Raw genomic sequence first — 15,912 nt, 5'->3', positions numbered from 1 at the left:
ACACACAACTTAATTTTATCAATAATAATTCATTCTACTAGAGAACTATTATTGAACTATCGCACCAATCCCAAATTACATTTTGGGCTCCTTCTTATCATGAGTGTGTTAGCCTCCCTGTGTTTAAGATAACAAATGCCCACTAATTAAGTAAGTTACTGACAACTCGCTTAATTAATATCTAGCTCCAAGAGTAGTATCACTCAACTTCATCGTCATGTCGGACTAAGTCCACCTGCAGGGTTTAACATGACAATACTTATGAGCTCCTCTTGGGGACATTCTCAACCTAGATCACTAGGACACAGTTTCCTTCTATAATCAACAACACACACTATAAGTGATATCATTTCCCAACTTATCGGGCTTATTGATTTATCGAACTAAATCTCACCCATTGATAAATTAAAGAAATAAATATCAAATATATATGCTTGTTATTATATTAGGATTAAGAGCACACGCTTCCATAATAACTGAGGTTTTTGTTCCTTTATTAAGTCAGTATAAAAGGAACGACCTCAAATGGTCCTACTCAATACACTTTAAGTGTACTAGTGTAATTATATAGTTAAGATAAACTAATACCTAATTACACTACGACCTTCCAATGGTTTGTTCCTTTCCATCTTGGTCGTGAGCTACTGTTTATAATTTATAAGGTACTGATAACATGATCTTCTGTGTGTGACACCACACACCATGTTATCTACAATATAAATTAATTGAACAACTACATTTATCATAAATGTAGTCATTTGACCAATGTGATTCCTATTTCTAGATAAATGTTTATACCAAAAGCTAGGCTTTTAGTATACACTCTAACAATCTCCCACTTATACTAAAAGACTAAGCTGTCATATCTGCTGCCATACATCTGATTCCCATCCCTTCAACATGCCCATCAAAAGCTCTTGCCTTAAGGACCTTAGTGAAAGGATCTATAGGTCATCACCTGATGCAATCTAGGCGGCAACAACTTCTCCTCGTTTATACGATTCCTCGTATTGGGTGGTACTTGCACTCTATTGTGTTTACTTGCCTTATAGACTTATGGTTTCTTCGAGTTTGCTACTGCACCAACATTATTACAATAAATTGTAATAATTTTTGGACAAACCAGAAATCATATCTAAGTCTATCTTGAGGTTATTGAGTCATTCATCTTTTATGGCTACCTCAGAGGCTTGCCATATACTAAGCTTCTATGGTGGAGTCCAGAAAAACACCTATGCTTATGACTCTTCCATAGTTATGACTTTACCTCTCTAAAGTAAACACAAAACCCCGAGGTTGACTTATTATTGTCCCTATCTGATTGGAAGTCAAAATCTATGCAACCCACAAGGACTAAATTAACTGCCTTGTAAGCTAGCATATAATCTCTAGTGCCTCTAAGGCACTACAATATATGCTTTACTGCAGTCCACTGTCCTTGTCCAGGGTTACTTTGATATCTGCTAACTATGCCCTTGGCAAAACAGATTTCTGATCTCGTGCATAGCATACATTAGGCTTCCAACAGCCTTAGCATAAAGAACTGCCTTTATTTCCTTTATCTCCTTTGATGTCTACAGAGACATATCTTTAGATAAAGTTACTCCATCCTGAAAAGGTAAGAAACCTTTCTTGGAGTTTTGTATGCTTAATACGAGCAAGGATTTTTCGATGTATCAAGCTTGGGATAAGTAAAATATATTTTTTTTCTTTCGATCCCTTATTATTTTGATCTCAAAAATATATACATTCTCCCAAGTCCTTTATATCGAATTGTTTGGACAACCATACTCTTACTTCTGACAACATTTTGATATTGTTTCCAACTACCAAAAATGATATCTAAGTATAGTACAAGAAATACCACCACGTTTCCATCACATCTTTTGTATACACAAGACTTATCCGGTTACTAAATCCATAGATCTGGATTACTTTGATAAACCGGATGTTCCAAGACCTTGAAGCTTTGCCTCAGTCCATAGACTGATTGAGCTTGCACACAAGATTCTCTTAGCCCTTTACAATGAATCCTTCTGGTTGCTTTATATGGATGCTTTCTTCAAGACTTCCATTAAGGAATGCTGTCTTGACATCTACTTGCCAAATAGATAAAAGAATCCGGATAGACTTAAGCATGGCTACCAGTGAAAAAGTTTTCTTTTTCATCTAGCCTTGCTTTTGAAAGTTTCTACCTTCCTGTCTATCCCTCTTTTCCTATTATAGACCTTTTTACACCCAAAGGCTTTTACATCATTTGGTGTTTCTACAAGCTTCCAGATTTTATTAGAATACATATATTCTAATTCTGTTATTCATTACTCTTTGCCAAGATGTTGCATCTTTATCTTGGAGTGCTTCGTCATATGTCCGGAGATTAGGTTCATGTCCTCCAGGGATTGAGTCCAAAAACTCTCCCAAAACATGAATCCTTTTAGGTTGCCTAACAACCCTCCCACTACGACAAGACACTTTCTGCAATTGTATATCATTTGTGATACGTGTTGCAGTTTCCTTATGATATCTCATCTTGTACAGTTGGTACTAGATTAGACATGTCTTTTATTATTTCCTTAAGAACAAATTTTCTTATGGGCACATGGTTTATTACATAGTCCTTTTCTAAAAATCGGTCATTGATGCTAACAATGACCTTCTGATTTTTAAGACTATAAACCTACTTTCATTTCTCTAGGATAATCCACAAACAAGTGAATTCCTGTCCAACTTATCATTGTCTCTCTTCTGCATATGTGCTGGACTACCCGAATCCAAATATGATTCGAAATAGGCTTACGCCTATTCAGCAATTCTATATGAGTAGAGAGTTCTGTCTTTGGAATGTACTATATTCATTTCCGTTTCCAAAGTATATCCTTAAAATGATTTTGATAATATTTTAAATAACTCATCAATTTACTTATTTCCATAAGAGTCCTATACCTTCCTTTTTCTACACCATTCTGTTGGGGTGTACCAGATGCAGTTAGTTGGGATTGAATCCCTACTTCTGATAAGTGACTCCTAAATTCTCCCAAGAGGTACTTGCCACTACGATCTTACCATAGTGACTTTTACTTTAACATTTCTCCGCATCAGCCTTGTACTCTTTGAACTAATCAAAGTACTTAGTCTTGCAGTACATTAAGTAAATTTATTTGTATCTTGAATAGTTGTCTATAACATAGACGAAATATTCAATACTACCTCTTGTCTGGATAGTCATAGGATCACACAAATCAGAATGAACCAATTTCAACATATCTTTGACTTCATACCCCTTAGACTTAAAAGCTTCTTGGTTATTTTTCCTTCCAAGTAAGACTCGCAGGTTGGAAAGATTTCCACTACTAATGAACCCAAAAGTTCATCAGCTACCAATGAATCCTACTCAAGTTAATATAACCTAGCCTTAGATGCCAAAGATATAATTGGTTCATTTCCGAAGGTTACTTTCTCTTAAAGTTAGAGGATGTGTTACTAATTTCCATTTGTTGCATCATGAGAGTTATTGGATTTATAAATTGCCAACCAACATACCAGAACAGATAACTTCCCTCTTTTTCTTAATAACAACTTTGTTATTAAAAGAGACAGAATATCAAGTTCTTTGAATAGTTTAGAAACTGAAAACTAGTTCTTTCTAAACTTGGTGCGTAAAGACAATTACTCAAAAATCCATGTTTTATTCTTATCAAAAGATAAACATCTCCCACTGCAACAGCTACCATTTTTACAGTAGTGCCCATGTGGACGGTGTTTTAATTTTCATTTAGTTGCCGGGTTTCCTGGAACCCTGCAATGAATTGCGGACATGATTAATGGCATCTGTATCTACACTCCAGGTTCTGGTAGATAACACCACTAAACATGTTTCAACTAATGAATTAAATACACCTATATTGTTCTTAATTCTAAGAAGACAGTCTACCTTAATGTCCAAGTCCTATTTTCAATCATTACAATTGGGACTACTAAGTCTTTTCTATAGTATGACTACTAGGGGATTGACAAACATTTTAAATCCTAAGAATCACAAAAATATTTGGTCAAGATCAACTCCTTAAAATCCCCATGAATTTTGTATGCCACGATAATGTGAACGTATACAAAATCGAAGAGGATATTTTATTCATTAATTTTATTATCTCGTCAACTTTACTTTATGAAGAATAAAATTAATAGTTGATCTGTCTTTGATCAAATATTTGGTCAAAACTTTTTGAATTTAAAATAACATTGATTCCTCAAACAATATTATTTAAATTCACCAACACCTCAAATACCGTGAATTTTGCATGCCACGATAGTGTGGACGTATACAAAATTAAACATTTGTAAGAGGAGGGGTTTACCCATTAATTACTTTGTCAATAAATCTTTATGACAAATAAAATTACCTCAAACACCGTGAATTTTGTATGCCACGATAGTGTGGACGTATGCAAAATCAAACATTCGTAAGAGGGGTTTTTAATTTTATTATCTTGTCAACCTATTTATTTGACAAATTAATAGTTGGTTTCGGTCACACAAATAATAGCAGTGACTCCGATGGGGAGGATACTATTAGACGTGCCTAAGTGTATACCATTACTTGACACTAAGTCCATTAATAAGATTATACCCCTTCCGATGGGGAAGATCACACGCTCTTAATTAACTTCCTATAGTCATCCAAAATGGAAGTTTAATCTAGTGATCTGCAAACAAGCTCATCCGATATGGAGGAAGGCACTCAGAGCCAACGCGCAAACTTGTTATATCACTTATAAACCAGTAATGGAGACCGTGGAATTTATTTAAAATAAATCCCTCTCTCACTTAGTTATTTAAAGTGAGGAATTTTGACTATGCTAGTCTACCTAACATGCATACTAACAAGCATACACAACACAGCATAAAAAGTAATAAATAGAAAAACTAATTTTCAACCATTATGTCTTTTATCTATTGCTGTCCTCCGTGTGTCGCCAACCCTAGCTGCTGCCATCTTTGGCCACCGCCACCGGGTCTAGTTGTCGCATCCATCTTGCTCCTTGTTCCGCTGTGCCTCTGGTCCTCAAAAAGGTTCCACGCCTTGCAAGATTCGATCCGCGACATAAATAGAATTTTACATTTTTCGATCCTATATTCCTCGAAGGAATGTACATGTAAACTAGATCAAAAAATAAAATCCTAATAAAACTAAATACAGCTCCTGCTGTATTTTATAATATAATCATGCACACACAATAAATGCCCTTGACATGTCCAAGGGTCCAATCACACACATAATAACTATAAGCCATAATAGTTGGATCCTGCATCCACAAAGTTAGCACATCCTACTATTATCCTGCCTAAATTATGTATGACATGTGCATAATTAAACTAATACCAAATACACAGAGGCAAAACCCTAGCTCTGATACCAATTGTTGGTTGCTACTCGAAAAACCTAGAGGTTCCACTGTACAAAAATTTTGTACAAAGGTCTGAACCTTTTCCTAGCTACCATGTGTTCTTTTAAATTAAATTTTGGATCGCCTGCGGAACTTAACACGTTTGATCCAAAACTTAATCTATTTGTTCTTTTAGGTTTTGACTTGGATCTCCTGCGGAACTTAACACGTTTGATCCAAATCACCTAAGTTATTAATTCCATTAAATATTAATTTTCAAAATTGGTTCCCAGTACTGACGTGGCGAGGCACATGGCCTTCTTGGATATGGGAGCAACCACCACCGACTAGACAAAACCTTTTAATGAAAGCTAATATTTAATTTCCTAAAATAACTTTAGGTCAACCGAAAAGAACAATCAAATCACAAGGAAAAGAAAAACAAAAGAACACTATATCGAAAACAAAGTTGAAACACTAGAATCGTATGTCTCTTGTATTTAGTATTATTTCCAAAAATAACTAGTATGATGCGGAAAGAAAAATTACTAGTTATACCTTTTAGAAAGACCTCTTGATCTTCTACCGTATTCCTCTTCTGATCTCGGACGTTGTGTGGGCAACGATCTTCCGAGATGAGAACCACCTAGGCACCTTCTTCCTTCTTCCTTCTTCCTTCAAGTTTCGGCCAAGCACAAGAACTTTCAAAGGATGAAGAATTTTCCACCAACCAAGCTCCAAGGGATGCATGCTTTCTCTCCTTCTTCTCCTTCCTTGATCCGGCCACATCCTCCAAGCTCCAAGAGATGATAGATTTCGGCCACAACAAGAGGAGAGAAGAGAAAGGAAGGGCCACCACACCAAGGAAAAGAGGGAGAAAAATATAATAGAGTCCTTAGCCTTGAAGCCTCCTCTACCCCCTCTTTTATAATCCTTGGTCTTGGCAAATAAGGAAAATTTAATAAAAACTTCCTTAATTCTTTTGCCATTGAAAAGGAAAATTTATTTAATTAAAACAATTTTCTCTTTTCAAATTACAATGGCCGGCCATAACAAATAATATCTCCAAGCAAATAAAATTTTAAACACCAATTAAAACTTCCTTATTTGCTTCCGGAAATTTATAAAAATTTCTCCAATAATTTTATCCCTTCATGATTGGTTTATAAAAAGGAAATTTAATAAATTAAAATCTTTCTTTTAAACATGTGGATAAAAAGAAAGTTATCTCTATAAATTAAAAACTCTTTTAATCTACAAATAAGGAAAGATATCAAATCTTTTCTTAATCTTTTGTAGAAACTTATAAAAGAGAATATTTAATTTTAAACTCTCTTTTAAATCATGAACATGGTTAAAAAGGAAAGTTTTCTTAAAATTTAAAATCCTCCTTTAATCAACAAATAAGGAAAGATTTCAAATTTTAAACTCTCTTTTAAACATGTAGATAATTTACAAATTAGGAAAGTTTTTACCAAAAATTAAAACCATCCTTTTAAACTATAAATAAGGAAAGAGATTAATCTCTTCTCTTAATCTTTTGTAGAAAGCTATAAAAGGAAATTTTTAATTTTTAAACTCTCTTTTAAAATCATGATATCAACATAAGAAATAATTTTAATAAAAATCCTTTTTAATATTCTAGTGGACGGCCACCTAAGCTTGGGACCCAAGCTTTGGCCGGCCACCTACATGGCTCATCCACTTGGTCTTGGCCGGCCCTAGCTTGGGTTCCAAGCTAGCTTGGCCGGCCCCATTGGATGAGTAAGAAGGTGGGTATAAATCTCTATATACTAGAGGCTACGATAGGGACCAAGAGGAGGAATTGGTTTTGGTCTCCCGATAAAATTAAGCATCCCGTGCTCGCCCTGAACACACAACTTAATTTTATCAATAATAATTCATTCCACTAGAGAACTATTATATATTGAACTACCGCACCAATCCTAAATTACATTTTGGGCTCCTTCTTATCATGAGTGTGTTAGTCTCCCTGTGTTTAAGATAACAAATGTCCACTAATTAAGTAAGCTACTGACAATTAACTTAATTAATATCTAGCTCCACGAGTAGTACCACTCAACTTCATCGTCATATCGGACTAAGTCCACCTGTAGGGTTTAACATGACAATCCTTATGAGCTCCTCTTAGGGACATTCTCAACCTAGATTACTAGGACACAGTTTCCTTCTATAATCAACAACACACACTATAAGTGATATCATTTCCCAACTTATCGGGCTTATTGATTCATCGAACTAAATCTCACCCATTGATAAATTAAAGAAATAAATATCAAATATATGTGCTTGTTATTATATTAGGATTAAGAGCTCACACTTCCATAATAACTGAGGTCTTTGTTCCTTTATAAAGTCAGTATAAAAGAAACGACCTCTAATGGTCCTACTCAATACACTCTTAGTGTACTAGTGTAATTATATAGTTAATGATCCGGTGGTGAGAATGGGGGACCCACTTCCTGAAGGGTCCCAGCCTGAGGACAGATGGAGGTCTGACTAAGCGGGTAAGGGCCGCGTCGAGCGGTTGAGCAGGTCCAAGCGGAGCCAGATATAACCCAGCCATAGGCTTGGGTTTCCGACGCCAAGGCGGGTGTCTGCCCGGCTGGAACCGAAGGGCCGAGCGGGTGGTCCGTTCGGCCAGGATAAGGGCGAGGATACAAAGGTTAGCCGAACGGCCTATTCGTTCGGCTCGGGATATGGGATGTCAGCAAAGGCATGCCTAATGATTATGCCGTACACAAGATTTCACGATAGAGGATCTAGCCGTCACATCATGGAGAGGTTGATACAGTAGCGGTATGGCCTTATGGATGCCCTTCTGACAGACCCATACCTGGGCATGGTCGAAAGCAGGTGATTGCTTTGATTGACGTGCCCAAGCCCCTTCGAGAGGTCTATATAAGGTCTCCATTTCTTCACCGGATGTACACGAGTCTTTTGTTTCTAAGCCACCTCTTTGTTATTCCTCGCCTGACTTGAGCGTCGGAGGGCCGTCGCCGGGACACCCCTCCCGGCTCGGTTTTGTTGCAGGTTCGCCGGAGCACTCGAGGATCTAGCAGGGAGCGCCACATCCCCAGCGTTCGTTGACCCCTGGTTCGGACAGGATCAATTTGGCGCCGTCTGTGGGAACGCTCCTGCATCCGAACGGGAACGATGGACGAGGCTGGAAGAATACATACCGTGGCACTCTCACGAGAAGAGTTGGACACCATAGTCGAGGCGAGGGCAGCCAAGATAGTGGCGCAGCAAAAGGAGAAAGCACAGGCTGAGCGAGCGCAACAGCAAACCTCGGCTTCAGCAGGCCGGGCGGCGCAAGCAGACCGCCCGGAATATGTTTCAACAGGAGGTTCCAATACGGGACAACAGAAAAGGCAAAATCCTCCGAGCGGACGCTTCTCCCGAGCGGAAGCACCGACTGCCACAGTTCCATTTCCCTCAAAAGCAGATACTTCATCTCCCGAATTCGACTTATAGCAAGCCCCTCCTTCTGGAACCTCAAGAGCGGGAGTTTGATGTCAGGCGATGAATCGACCGCATAAGAGGAAGTTGGGTGGACGAGCCGCCGAGCGGATGAAGAGGGATTGGCACTTGGATCCACCATGAAGCACAAATTATCTCCAGCCTGTCCGGGGCAGGGCGAGAGGTGCACCAATAGAATATGTGCTGTATATTTTCCGTTTGGTTGTATATTTGAAATGTAGAAGACAAAATGTTATAATGTGCGCAATTGGAATTATTGGCCGAGCGGCCTATCTTCATGGTGTATAAGATACGAGCCAAGCGCTCTTGGCTCGATGAAGAAGGCCTCGAGCCATTCGGCTGGAGGTATAGTATCCGAGCCAGGCGCTCGCTGACGAAGGCTCGTGGAGCAATGGGAGCAGAAGGCTCAAGTAAAAGGATAAAGCTGCAGGCCGCCTCCACCTCTGGTAGGCCGAGCGGCCATGGAGGACCGACCGGGAAGTTTCGCCATCCTCCTGGTCTTAGATAAATTTCGACGAAGTACATTGTATCCACCTCACTCCACGGGTATTCGGGAGTGGAGAAATTGCGTTAGATCTTATGCTGATCGGCAGGTTAGTTTTTCAGATATAGTTTCTTTCGGGCGTAGAATTCATCGTAATTGTCCGAACGAAGGCCCCGCGCCGTTCGGCCGGAGGTAAATTGGTTGAGTCAGGAGCTTGAGAATCGAAGGCCCCGTACCGTTCGGACGGAGGTAAATTATCCGAGCCAAAATGCTCAATGCTGAAGACCCCGTGCCGTTCGGCCGGGCGTACGATACTCGAGCATCGACACAAAAACCGAAGGCCGCGTGCGGGAAGCAAAGTGGTGTAATATGGCGCTAATTCTGTATATTTTAAGCTGCGCCGAACGGAAGCGTTAAAATTAGCCTTAACGGCCGTCTAGCCCAGACGTTAAACCGTAGAGCCGCGGCTATAAATAACAGTCGAACAGGCGTTAAAGATCGAGGCGAGGCGTCTATAAACGTCCGAATGGAAGACCGACGAGCCCGTCGTTAAAATCGAGGCCGTAGGCCAAGCTATAAATAACCCGTCGAGCACCGGCGTTAAAGATCGAGACGAGCCGGCGTCTATAAACGTCCGAGCGGAAGGCCGACCCCGTCGTTAAAATCGAGAGCCGGCTATAAATAACCGCATCGAGCACCGGCGTTAAAGATCGAGGGACGCGCCGTCCGGCCCCGAGCAGAAGACCGACGAGCCCGTCGTTAAAAATCGAGAGCACCGGCTATAAATAACCGCGCCGTCGAGCACCGACGTTAAAGATCGAGAGGAGCGGGCGTCTATAAACGTCCGAAAGCGGAAGACCGCGAGCCCGTCGTTAAAATCGATAGCCGCCGGCTATAAATAACCGTATTTGTCGAGCACCGACGTTAAAGATCGAGAGACGAGCCGGCGTCTATAAACGTCCGAGCGGAAGGTCGTCTAGCCCAGACGTTAAACCGTAGAGCCGCGCAGACCGGCTATAAATAACCGCGGTGTCGAGCACCGACGTTAAAGATCGAGAGACGAGCCGGCGTCTATAAACGTCCGAACGGAAGGCCGACGAGCCCCGTCGTTAAAAATCGAGAGCCGCGCCGAACGACTATAAATAACCGCGCCGACGAGCCCCGTCGTTAAAAATCGATAGCCTCGCCGACCGGCTATAAATAACCGCGCCGTCGAGCACCGACGTTAAAGATCGAGAGACGAGCCGGCGTCTATAAACGTCCGAGCAGAAGACCGACGAGCCCCGTCGTTAAAAATCGAGAGCCGCGCCGACCGGCTATAAATAACCGCGCCGTCGAGCACCGACGTTAAAGATCGAGAGACGAGCCGGCGTCTATAAACGTCCGAACGGAAGACCGACGAGCCCGAATCTGAATATGTGCTGGACTACCCGAATCTGAATATGCTTCGAAATAGGCTTAAACATATTCAATAATTCTATATGAGTAGAGAGTTCTGACTTTAGAAGGTACTATATTCACTCCCGTTTCCAGAGTATATCCTTAAAATGATTTTGATAATATTCTTAATAACTCATCAATCTACTTATTTTCATAAGAGTCCTATACCTTCCTTTTCCTACACCATTCTGTTGGGGTGTACCAAGGTGCAGTTAGTTGGGATTGAATCCCTACTTCTGATAAATGACTCCTAAATTCTCCCAAGAGGTACTTGCCACTACGATCTTACCGTAGTGTCTTGATATTTTTACTTTGTCGTTTCTCCACATCAGCCTCGTACTCTTTGAACTAATCAAAGCACTTAGACTTGTGGCACATCAAGTAAATATATCCGTATCTCAAATAGTTGTCTATAAAATAGATGAAATATTTGAAACAACCTCTTGCCTGGATGCTCATAGGATCACACAAATCAGAATGAACCAATTCCAATATATCTTTGACTCCATACCCCTTAGACTTAAAAGCTTCTTGGTTATTTTTCCTTCCAAGTAAGACTCGTAGGTTGGAAAGATTTCCACTACTAATGAACCCAAAAGTTCATCAGCTACCAATGAATCCTACTCAAGTTAATATAACCTAGCCTTAGAAGTCAAAGATATAATTGGTTCATTTTCGAAGGTTACTTTCTCTTAAAGTTAGAAGATGTGTTACTAATTTCCATTTGTTGCATCGTGAGAGTTATTGGATTTATAAATTGTCAACCAGAACAGATAACTTCCCTCTTTTTCTTAATAACAACTTTGTTATTAAAAGAGGCAGAATATCAAGTTCTTTAAATAGTTTAGAAACTGAAAACTAGTTCTTTCTAAACTTGGTGCGTAAAGACAATTACTCAAAAATCCATGTTTTATTCTTATCAAAAGATAAACATCTCCCACTGCAACAGCTACTATTTTTACAGTAGTGCCCATGTGGACGGTGTTTTAATTTTCATTTAGTTGCTGGGTTTCCTGGAACCCTGCAATGAATTGCGGACATGATTAATGGCATCTGTATCTACACTCCAGGTTCTGGTAGATAACACCACTAAACATGTTTCAACTAATGAATTAAATACACCTATGTTGTTCTTAGTTTTAAGAAGACAGTCTACCTTAATGTCCAAGTCCTATTTCTAATCATTACAATTGGGACTACTAAGCCTTTTCTATAGTATGACTACTAGGGGATTGACAAATATTTAAATCCTAAGAATCACAAAAATATTTGGTCAAGATCAACTCCTTAAAAATCCCCATGAATTTTGTATGCCACGATAGTGTGGACGTATACAAAATCGAAGAGGAGATTTTATTCATTAATTTTATTATCTCGTCAACTTTACTTTATGAATAAAATTAATAGTTGATCTGTCTTTGATCAAATATTTGGTCAAAAACTTTTGAATTTAAAAAAAATATTGATTCCTCAAACAATATTATTTAAATTCACCAACACCTCAAACACCGTGAATTTTGCATGCCACGTTAGTGTGGACGTATACAAATTCAACATTTGTAAAAGGAGGGTTTTAACCCATTAATTTTATTATCTTGTCAACCTAACTTTTTGACAAATAAAATTAATAGTTGGTATCATTTGGTCACACAAGTAATAGCAGTGACTCCGATGGAGAGGATACTATTAGATGTGTCTAAGTGTATACCATTACTTGACACTAAGTCCATTAATAAGATTATGCCCCTTCCGTTGGGGAAGATCACACGCTCTTAATTAACTTCCTATAATCATCCAAAAATGGAAGTCTGTTCTAGTGATCCACAAACAAGCTTATCCGTTATGGAGGAAGGCACTCAGAGCCAACGCGCAAGCTTATTTGCATCACTTACAAACCAGTAATGGAGACCATGAGATTTACTTAAAAACCCCTCTCCCACTTAGTTATTTATAAATGAGGAATTTTAACTATGCTAGCTTACTAAATATGTAAACTAACATGCACACACAACACAATATAAAAGCAATAAATAGAAAATCTAATTTTTAACTATTATGGCTTTTATCTCTAGTTGTCCTCCGTGTGTTGTCATCCCAAGCTGCTGCCATATTTGGCCACTGCCACCGGGTCTAGCTGTCGCATCCATCTTGCTCCTAGTTCCGCTGTGCCTCTGGTCCTTAGAAGGTTCCACGCTTTGCAAGATTCGATCATGACATAAATAGAATTTTACATTTTGATCCTATATTCCATAAAAGGAATGTACATGTATCTAGATCAAAAATAAAATCCTAATAAAACTAAATACAGCTCCTGCTGTATTTTATAATACAATCATGCACACACAATAAAATGTCCTTTACATGTCCAAGGGTCCAATCACACACATAATAATTATAAGTCATAATAGTTGGATCATGTATCCACAAAGTTAGCACATCCTACTATTATCTTGCCTAAATTATGTATGACATGTGCATAATTAAACTAATACCAAATACACAGAGGCAAAACCCTAGCTCTGATACCAATTGTTGGTTGCTACTCGGAAAACCTAGAGGTTCCACTGTACAAAAATTTTGTACAAAGGTCTGAACCTTTTCCTAGCTACCATGTGTTCTTTTAAATTAAATTTTGGATCGCCTGCGGAACTTAACACGTTTGATCCAAAACTTAATCTATTTGTTCTTTTAGGTTTTGACTTGGGTCTCCTGCGGAACTTAACACGTTCGACCCAAATCACCTTAAGTTATTAATTCCATTAAATATTAATTTCCATAATTGGTTCCCAGTACTGACGTGGCGAGGCACACGACCTTCTTGGATATGGGAGCAACCACCACCGACTAGACAAAACCTTTTTAGAAAGCTAATATTTAATTTCCTAAAATAACTTTAGGTCAACCGAAAAGAACAATCAAATCACAAAAAAAAAACAAAGAAACACTATATCGAAAACAAATTCGAAACACTAGAATCGTATGCCTCTTGTATTTAGTATTATTTCCAAAAATAACTAGTATGATGCGGAAAGAAAAATTACTAGTTATACCTTTTAGAAAGACCTCTTGATCTTCTACCGTATTCCTCTTCTAACCTCGGACATTGTGTGGGCAACGATCTTCCGAGATGAGAACCACCAAGCACCTTCTTCTTCCTTACAAGTTTCGGCCATCAAAACTTCTCCTAGGATGAAGAGGTTCGGCCACCACCACCATGCTCCAAGGGATGCTAGAAAAGAGGTTTCTTTTCTCTCCTTCTTCTCCTTCTTAGATCCGGCCACCAAAGCTATCTCCACCATGAGAAGGTTTCGGCCACACAAAGGAGAGGAGAGGAAAGAAAGGGCCGGCCACACCCAAGGAGAAAAGAGAGGAAAAATAGAATAGAGTCGTTCACTTTGAAGCCTCCTCTACCCTCTCTTTTATAATCTTTGGTCTTGGCAAATAAGGAAAATTTAATAAAAATTTCCTTAATTCTTTTGCCATTGAAAAGGAAAATTTATTTAATTAAAATAATGTTCTCTTTTCAAATTATAATGGCCGACCACTCTTCTCCCCAAAACAAGGAGAGTTTTAATTAAAACAAAAATTAAAACTTCCTAATTTGTTTCTAGAAATTTATAAAAATTTCTCCAATAATTTTAATCCCTTCATGATTGGTTAATAAAAAGAAATTTTATAAATTAAAATCTTTCTTTTAAACATGTGAATAATTTTCAAAAAGAAAAATTATCTCTAAAAATTAAAATCTCCTTTAATCTACAAATAAGGAAAGATATTAAATATTTTCTTAATCTTTTGTAGAAACTAATAAAAGAGAATTTTTAATTTTTAAACTTTCTTTTAAATCATGAATATAATTAAAAGGAAAGTTTTTACCAAAATTAAAATCAACCTTTTAATCTACAAATAAGGAAAGAGATTTTAACTCTTCTCTTAATCTTTTGTAGAATCTTATAAAAGGAAGAATTTAAAATTTTAAACTCTATTTTAAATTATATTATCCACATAAGAAAAATTTTAAAATTTAAAATTCCTTTTTATTTAATAGGGCCGGCCACATGAATTCACCCATGAACATACCCATGGCCGACCCTAGCTTGGTCTCCAAGCTAGCTTGGCCGGCCCCTATAGGATGGGTAAGAAGGTGGGTATAGGTGGGTATAGTACTCTATAATTAAGAGGCTACGATAGGAACCGAGAGGAGGAATTGGTTTTGGTCTCCCGATAAAATTAAGCATCCAGTGCTCGCCCCGAACACACAACTTAATTTTATCAATAATAATTCATTCCACTAGAGAACTATTATTGAACTACCGCACCAATCCCAAATTACATTTTGGGCTCCTTCTTATCATGAGTGTGTTAGTCTCCCTGTGTTTAAGATAACAAATGTCCACTAATTAAGTAAGTTCTTAACAACTCGCTTAATTAATATCTAGCTCCAAGAGTAGTACCACTCAACTTCATCGTCATGTCGGACTAAGTCCACCTGCAGGGTTTAACATGACAATCCTTATGAGCTCCTCTTGGGGACATTCTCAACCTAGATCACTAGGACACAGTTTCCTTCTATAATCAACAACACACACTATAAGTGATATCATTTCCCAACTTATCGGGCTTATTGATTTATCGAACTAAATCTCACCCATTGATAAATTAAAGAAATAAATATCAAATATATGTGCTTGTTATTATATTAGGATTAAGAGCACACGCTTCCATAATAACTGAGGTTTTTGTTCCTTTATTAAGTCAGTATAAAAGGAACGACCTCAAATAGTCCTACTCAATACACTTTAAGTGTACTAGTGTAATTATATAGTTAAGATAAACTAATACCTAATTACACTACGACCTTCCAATGGTTTGTTCCTTTCTATCTTGGTCGTGAGCTACTGTTTATAATTTATAAGGTACTGATAACATGATCTTCTGTGTGTGACACCACACACCATGTTATCTACAATATAAATTAATTGAACAACTACATTTATCATAAATGTAGTCATTTGACCAATGTGATTCCTATTTCTAGATAAATGTTTATACCAAAAGCTAGGCTTTTAGTATACACTCTAACAATGAATAGGAAAGCAC

The sequence above is a fragment of the Zingiber officinale genome, chromosome 4A, assembly GCF_018446385.1.
Source record: "Zingiber officinale cultivar Zhangliang chromosome 4A, Zo_v1.1, whole genome shotgun sequence".
NCBI lineage: Eukaryota > Viridiplantae > Streptophyta > Magnoliopsida > Zingiberales > Zingiberaceae > Zingiber > Zingiber officinale.
Note: the sequence above shows the minus strand (reverse complement) of the source record.